Raw genomic sequence first — 7,724 nt, 5'->3', positions numbered from 1 at the left:
TTACTATTACATTATATTATTATAATTATACCATACTATAATATAGAATTCAGTTATATCATAATAGAATTAATTATCATATTATTGTGGGTCTGTTTTATAGAATTCATGTTAAACGAAGTTTTTCAGTTGAGTTTCCTTGAGAGTATACATGCATGCTCTCAAAGACATTGGGTAGGAATTTCAACCTTTGAGAATGAGAGAAAATTAGGAGCTGAGGCCTGGGAAGTCTGAGCCAAGGTTCACAAGAACTTTGTGCCTAAAGCAAATCCTGGGCACCCGTACCCAAAGACCTTTGCTGAATCCAGAGTGGTGAGTGGGCAGGGGGACACCTGGATTCCTCCAAGGTAAATCTCCTGAAATGAAATCTTTAACTTTCTCAGTTCACTATAATTAATAGGAATGTTTATAAAATCACCTGGAATTTACTCATTCTGAGGATTTGGGCCTTGAGCCCAGGTACAATGTAAGCTCTGTAAGTCACTGCTTGACACTGTGCACATGTCCAGCATTCACAAGCCAATGTTAAGTTGTACAAGGGCAGGGTGGGGGTGGAGGTGCGAGGCACTGGTTCCTCTGGCCACTATCTGGGTGTTTTAGTGGCCTGGGCCTTACGAGGAGCAGGCCCTTACTGTTTGGGGAAGATGAGCTCAGCACGTGCCAACAACATGGTACCAAATAAGCAAAGCCTAGTGCCTGGCCTGAACGAAGTCCCTCAGGGTGCCGCTGTCCTTGGTGCTGGCATGCCTAAGCAAATGCGCAAGTGTAAATGCACAAGTGGCCAGCTGTCATTGACCGATGAGGATGAAGTGAGATTGGATAATTGGTTACTATAAGTCGCTGTGGATGTCATGTCATCCACATGAAGAGCTTTGAGAGAGGAGCAAGAAGGACTTTCACACCTGGAAGGCTGCTTCCTGTCAGGGGGCCAGAACACACAGTTTGAAAGATAAAGCTTTTTAAAGGACATCTAAAAATATTGGAAATGGAGTTGGAGAAGGGAGCTAGACTGCAGGTGTGTAGTTGGAGATGAGGGAAATTAGGTCGATGAGAGAGAACTGATTGAAGACCTTAGATCAGGGATCCTTAATCTCTTTGTGCCGTGGACCCCTTGGGCAGTCAATCTGGGGCAGGCACCTAGGAAGTCCTTCTCAGAATCATGTAGTTATACATAAAATCATATGTGTAGGATTACAAAGGAAATCAATGAAAATGGAATCATTATCAGATTTTTTTAGTAAAAAGTTCATAGACCCCAGGTTAAAACCCCCTGAATTAAAAGATGGTGAAAAGTTTTCCTTCGATACAGGAGGAGAAAATGCTGGGCTTTAATGAGTAGGGGGGCAATATGTCACAATGAGAGGAAAGAGGGGGGCACGTACTAAGAATGACCATCGAATCTGGAGCCAGAAAACCTAGGTTTTCTGGGTGTTTGACCCCAGAAGGCAGGATCTGGGGCAATAGGGGAGGGGAAGGTGTAGAGAGGCCAAGTTTACCTGGATGTCAGGAAGAAGTGCTCGCAATGAGAGCTGTCCCAAAGTGGGAGGGAGAGGAGCAGAATTCTATTTGGGCCAGATGGGGGAAGCTTCTGACGCCCTGCCCCACTTTGCTTAGACTTTATGACTCCAAATAGGATACTTTCTTTCTCTTGTGAGAAAGTATGAGCCGAGAAATTGTCTTTTAGGAAGAGAATTTGAGTTCATGAGCGTGTCCTAAGGGGCCTCCCACTGTCGTCTGGAAATGGAAAGATTTCTGACACTTGAGTGGGGACCTTATAAATAGATGGCAGACAGGCTAGAGCCGTGACAAGTTTTACTGAGTGACTCAATGAGGAGGGTGATTGATAATTCAGAGCACTGCAGAGCTGGCCAGAAGGATGAGAAGGAAAAAGTACTCAGCAGCTCAAAGTAATGAGAAATCAGTTATCCCTTGGCTTGGGAAAACAGAGCTAAACCATTCCATGTGGGGCCAATCTGGGGGTGATTGAAGTGTGAGCAAGTCAGTAGTGCAGCAGTGTCTTGTTTAGAGTGAGCCCTGCTTCCAAGGAGCCATGCAGGTGGCCTGAAGTGCTCTTCAGTGACTATTTGGGGGCAAGGGGAGTGGAATAAAGGCATCCCAGATCTATGCTTCTGTTACCTTAAGGAGAAGAAATTAAATTTGTGTAGAACAGGACTTGGGACAGACTCAAGCAAAGTGTTCTCGGGATTCAGAATTTAATCTTACTCCATTACTCTGGAGTGACTGATAATTGATGCTGAGTGTCCTTAACTTGTTTGGGATGAGGATGGGAGGCATAATTAATTTTCAAAGGGGGAAGGACAGAAGGCAGCCAGGAGCCATGGCTCCTTTTTCATTCCCCACCTCCAGCCTAGGGGTATGCATTGGGTGCCATGTTGAAGTCAGCCCCCAACCCTGGGCACTCTTCCTTTATGAGCTCCCTGGTGTGCCAGCTCAAGATAAATGACAGGCAGCATAGGAATACAGATAACACATCATGATTTTGCACATGCACAGAGGTTCCATATTGCTGAGACAATTTGGAGGGCGTCTGACAAGCCTCTGCCTGGCAGATTGCCTCTTTGGAGTGGTGTTGATGTGAGTGGAATCATGAGGGCATCTCTTCTGTGTGCTTATCTTTAATGCTTGGCTGTGTCTCACATTGACCATTATTTCTCCTTTGATATGTGGGCTCGGTGGAGAAAAGATTTATAGCTAGCCCCCAAGCTAGAGGATAGACTTATTATTGCTAAGGTAGGAAAGTGAGAGCTCATGGTGTTTCTGCTGCTCCTGCAGGGGAGAACTGGGAGCCTAAGAACCCCACCCTTCCCACATTCGATCTCTCACCACCCCCCAGGATCCTCCTCCTCTATCGAACTCTCAAGGAGAGTCAAGGCATTGAACTGATTTCCATTTGCACATGTGGGGCAAGTGACCCTTCTCTATTCTGATGACCTCACTCTACTAGTCAAGTAAAGTCAACTAGTGACAGTTGAGTGCCTACCTGGCATCAGTCACTGTGCTGAGTGCTGAGGATGCAAAGAAAGGCAAAAAAAAAATAGTCCCTGCTCTTAGGGAGCTCCCAGGCTCATGGGAGAGACAACAAGCAAACAAGCTAGGGAAAGGATAAATGAAGGCTGCTGTCAGAAGAAGGGGCCAGCATTAAGGGGGAATCAGGAAAGGCTTATTTGTACAAGGTGGGATTTTAGATGGGACTTGAAGGAAGCCAGGGAAACCTGGAGGTAGAAATGAAGAGAATTCTGGGTATGGGGGCAGCCAAGGAAAGTGCCCAGAGTTTAGAGATGGAGAGTCTTGTCCAAGGAATAGCTAGCAGACCAGTGTCACTGGGTCCAGAGTTTGTGGAAGGGATTAAGGCATAAGAATTCTGATGCCCAAAGAGCTATAAAACTGTGTATACCCTTTGACCCAGCAATTGCACTTCTAGGGCTGTATCCCAAAGAAATCATAAAAAAGGGGAAAAGACCCATATGTACAAAGATATTTATAGCAGCTCTTTTTGTGGTGGCAAAGGACTGGAAATGCAGGGGATGCCCACCAAGTGGGGAATGACTGAACAAGCTTTGGTAAATGCTTGCAATGAAATATTATTGTGCCACAAGAAATGACAAGCAGGATGATTTCAGAAAAAACCTGGAAAGACTTACATGAACTGATGCATAGTGAAGTGAGCAGAACCAGGAGAACATTGTACACAGTAACAGCCACGTTGTGCGATGACTAATGTTGATAGACTTAACCCTTCTCAGAAATGAAAGGATCTAAGACATCTCCAAAGGTCTCATAATGGACAATGCTGTCCACATCCAAAGAAAGAACTATGGAGTTCTGAGTCCAGATCAAAGCATGCTAAAAAAAAAAGGCATAAGAATTCTGGAATGGTGGCAAGAGGCCAGGTCATACAGGGCTTTAAAAGCCAGACAAAGGGTTTTATATCGGAGGTCATAGGGAGCCACTGGAGATTATTGAATAAGGGAGTGACACGGCAGAACTGGTTTAGGGAAGTCAGTCTGACAGCAGAGTGGAAGGTGGACTGGAGTAGGGAAAGATCTGAGGCAAGGAGACTTGACCAGAGGCTACAGCAAGTTCAGCAGGAAGGAATGAGGCCAACCCAAGGAAGTGGCAGAGGTGGAGGAGACAGGGGGGCATATAGGAGGAATGATACAAAAGTGGGGTTGGTGGCAGATTGGATGGGAGCAGTGATCAAGACCTTTCTCCTCAAGCTCTTACCTGCACGTGACCCCCTCTATGTGTTTGATGACTTTGCCTCTTCCTTCTTTGAGAAAATGGAGGCTTTCTAATGAGCTCCCTCAGGCCCCTTCAGAACACATGAAGGAGAAGAGTATAAAATAATCCTGGAATGTCTCCATTCTTCTGTTATATTCTAGGTTCAATGTGCTCCTTCAGGCTATCCCAGGAATCTGTGTACAATTAATTTATAGCATGGTTTCTATGGGAAAGTCTATTCTGGGCTGACTTACAAACACTGTTCTCTAAAACAACCTGTTGGTCTGAAAAGGATTGCTGGAATTGCATTTTTTTAAATTCTGTTCTGCTTTTCTTTGCCCAAGGATTCCTTTCTTAGATCTTTATCTGGGAAAGGATAAAACCAGATTATGGAGGGCTTTGTGTACAGGCTGCTTGTCACTCCTTGTCAATGAAAAGCCTCTGAAAGTTTTCAGTCAGAGAAGGGGGCATAATTGGAACTGGGTATGAGGAAGATTCTTCCAGTAGTGGTGTGAAGGAAGATTGGAGAGACTGGGGCCAGGGAGAATGGACCAGAAGACCAGCAGGGAATGGGGGAGGATGTGGTTTGGGACTGGGAATATCTAGCAGGGAAGGGATGAGGGGTTGCTGTAGAGGGAGAACCAACAGCACTTGGTAAATGATGGCAGATTGGAGGTGAGGAGGATGGACGGGGGGAAGTAACTCAGGGGTGATGAGCAGGATAAAATGGAGAGGTCAGCCTAGAAAGTCTTTGAAATTACTTCAGGCTCTGAAGTCCTAAAGATCGAGCCATTGGAGGAGAAAGGCAGAACATAGCCAGAAATCAAGGCAGCAGAAATCATCCTGTATGTGAGCAGTTTGTAAGTCAGCTAGAAACACACATTCCCATAGAAACCATGGTTTAAATTGGACACAGATGCTCGGGATGGCCTGAAAAAAAGCCCATTGGACCTAAAATGGGACTGAATATGGAGCATTTGCATTGGAAAGTACAATCTTTGGAAGAAAAGACAACTTCCAAAAATATACCATTTTGGCTTTGGGAGGGCTTAGATCCAAAGAGTGAGTGGTGCCTGGACTGCCCTACAACATGGATCCCAGGCGATCCTCTGACTCAGCCAGGCTGCCTCTGTGATGTCATAAACAGTTCTAGGAAAGGCATTAACAAGCTGGCAGGTGGCCAGAGCAGGGCAGCCAGGCTGTTGAGGGGCTTCAAGCTCAGGCCACCTCAGGGCTGGCCAGAAGAACCGAGGGTGTTTAGCCTAGGGAGAACAGAGACTTTGGGGGACTATGGCATCACCACCAAACATTTCAAGGGCTGTTGTTTGGAGTAGGGATTAGACTTTTTTTAAAGGAAAATCAGGACAACAATGTCTGGAAGCTGCAGACAGGTTTAGGCTTGATGTCCAGAAAAATTCCTTAACAATTAGAGCTGTACGAAGGTCCAATGTGGTCACACTGCTCCGGCAGGCTCTTGTCCAGATCTGGGGCCCCTTCCAACACAGTGATTCTGTGGCTTGTGGATCATCCCAAGAACCTGCTCATTATCCTGGTGCTTACTCCTTGGGTGGCCTTGGGCACATCATCTAACTTCCCTGGGCCTCAGTTTATTCATTTGTAAAATGGGCAGAGGGTTGGACATAATGCTCCTTTGGGCTCTAACCCCATGGTCCTCAGGATAACAATGGAAATCTGTTCATCTGATCCTTTGCAGGATTCATAGAACTTTACCACCAGGCAGGTAGATGGCCAGCCAGCTGCTCAAAATTACCCTCCCATGGTCTCCTTCGGTCCTAACCCCAGCCAGATCATTTCCCAAGTGAAGAATAATTAGTTAAAAGAGGACTCCATCAATAAAATAAGCTTAATGGATTTTTTTTTTGCTTTTACAATGCCTAAACTTCCCCCCTCACTCCACCCCCTCCCAGAGAGCCACCCCCTATAACAAAGAATTGGGTGCCTACAATATAGAACACCAATATCCCAGGTGCTTGTACCCTATCTTGGAGATGCAAAGACCAAAATGAGGCTGTGCCTTCCCTCAAGGAGCTTCCCCTCAGTGCTACCAGGTGACTCATTTTCTCTGGGGACAGCGTCACCAGAAATGGCTCACTGGTAACTCAGGACTTCTGGATCCCTGTATGGGGTGGTATCTGACCCTACCTTCCACACACACACACACACACACACACACACACAGGCACAGGTGCACATGCACGCACACATAGCACACACATGCACACATACCACTCACCTACACTATTAACTGGGGGCATGATTTGTAGGGCTTACACCAAATGTCAAAATTCCTGATTAAGACTTTGATAATGCATATATATCCTCTCCCCCCTCAAACATTCATACGTATGTGTGCATGTGTATACTTGTATGTACAAGCATGTATATATATATATATATATATATATATATATGCACATATATATGTGCAAATACATATATGTGGGTATTTAAGAAGGGACAACTAGTGAGTGGGCGCCATGGTCAGTCAGGCTTCCTGAAATTGAGCTGAGCCTTAATGGAAGATAAGGGTTATAAGAGGCTCTGATAAGAGAATCACAGCTCCAGGTAAGACTGTGAAAAGACATGGAATCACTAGGTGGACTGTTGGCCAGACTATAGAGAGATGGGAAAGGCTGGAAAGGCAGATTGTGAAGGGTGTCTGATGCCAGAAGTAATAGGGAGCCATTGAGCATTGCAGAGCAGAGGCTTTGAAGGAGTCAGCCTTGGCTTGTACAGGGAACCTGTTGGGCCACCAGGAGTTTTGTTTCTAGAACAGACTGGTCCCCTAGCTGCCCTTTGTCTGCTAGAGGTTGACAAATTCCTTTGGCTCATTCCAGGGTTGCTGTTTTTTTAAAGGATTTTTAAAAATATGTAAGGGGAAGTAACATGGTCTTAAATGGAAGAACAGCTCGTGTCTTTCCTTTTGAAAATGGAGCAAAAAGATTTCTTCTCCAAAGATAGTGGCTGAGCAGAAGGTAGCAAGTTGTCCAAGATTATCAGAGAATCTCAGAGCTACAAAGGATCTTGAAGGATATTCAGGTCAGCCCAGACCAGAAACAGAGTCCCCTCTCCAAAACACCTGATGAGACAGAAAGATGATTTTGAGCTTAAAAAAGTCAGAGACTGGAGCCCCGCCCTCACCTCCTTGTGCTTTTGACAGAATTTCTACCATGGTCCTGGAAAATCTGAGGGTCATTTTCCCTTCAAAGAGCAATATTTTGAGAGCCCTAATGCTACTTTTCTTTTTAAAAATAGATGTTTACTGATCTTTTTTACATTACCTAAATTTCCCTTTATATCCCTCCCCACCCCCAACACCCAGAGAGCCATCCTTATAACAAAGAATTTTACCCCAAAAGAGGGGGGGAACAAATTCAGCAAAACAAATTAACCTATCACAAAAAATCTGTCAGCCCTGTAATTTTACAGATGAAGGAACTGAGGCCCAGAGACATATGTGA

The 7,724-nt window shown here is 45.2% G+C and overlaps 1 protein-coding gene across 4 annotated transcripts in view; it reads left to right on the top strand.

Moving 5' to 3' along the window:
- HECW1 (HECT, C2 and WW domain containing E3 ubiquitin protein ligase 1) overlaps window positions 1-7,724 on the top strand; it is a 317,358-nt gene that overhangs the window by 183,114 nt on the left and 126,520 nt on the right. The gene's annotated exons all lie outside the window — the stretch shown is intronic.

This window comes from Phascolarctos cinereus, unplaced genomic scaffold (assembly GCF_003287225.1).
Source record: "Phascolarctos cinereus isolate Bilbo 61053 unplaced genomic scaffold, phaCin_HiC Scaffold_4;HRSCAF=312, whole genome shotgun sequence".
Lineage (NCBI taxonomy): Eukaryota > Metazoa > Chordata > Mammalia > Diprotodontia > Phascolarctidae > Phascolarctos > Phascolarctos cinereus.
This window is presented reverse-complemented; position numbering and strand designations above follow the sequence as displayed.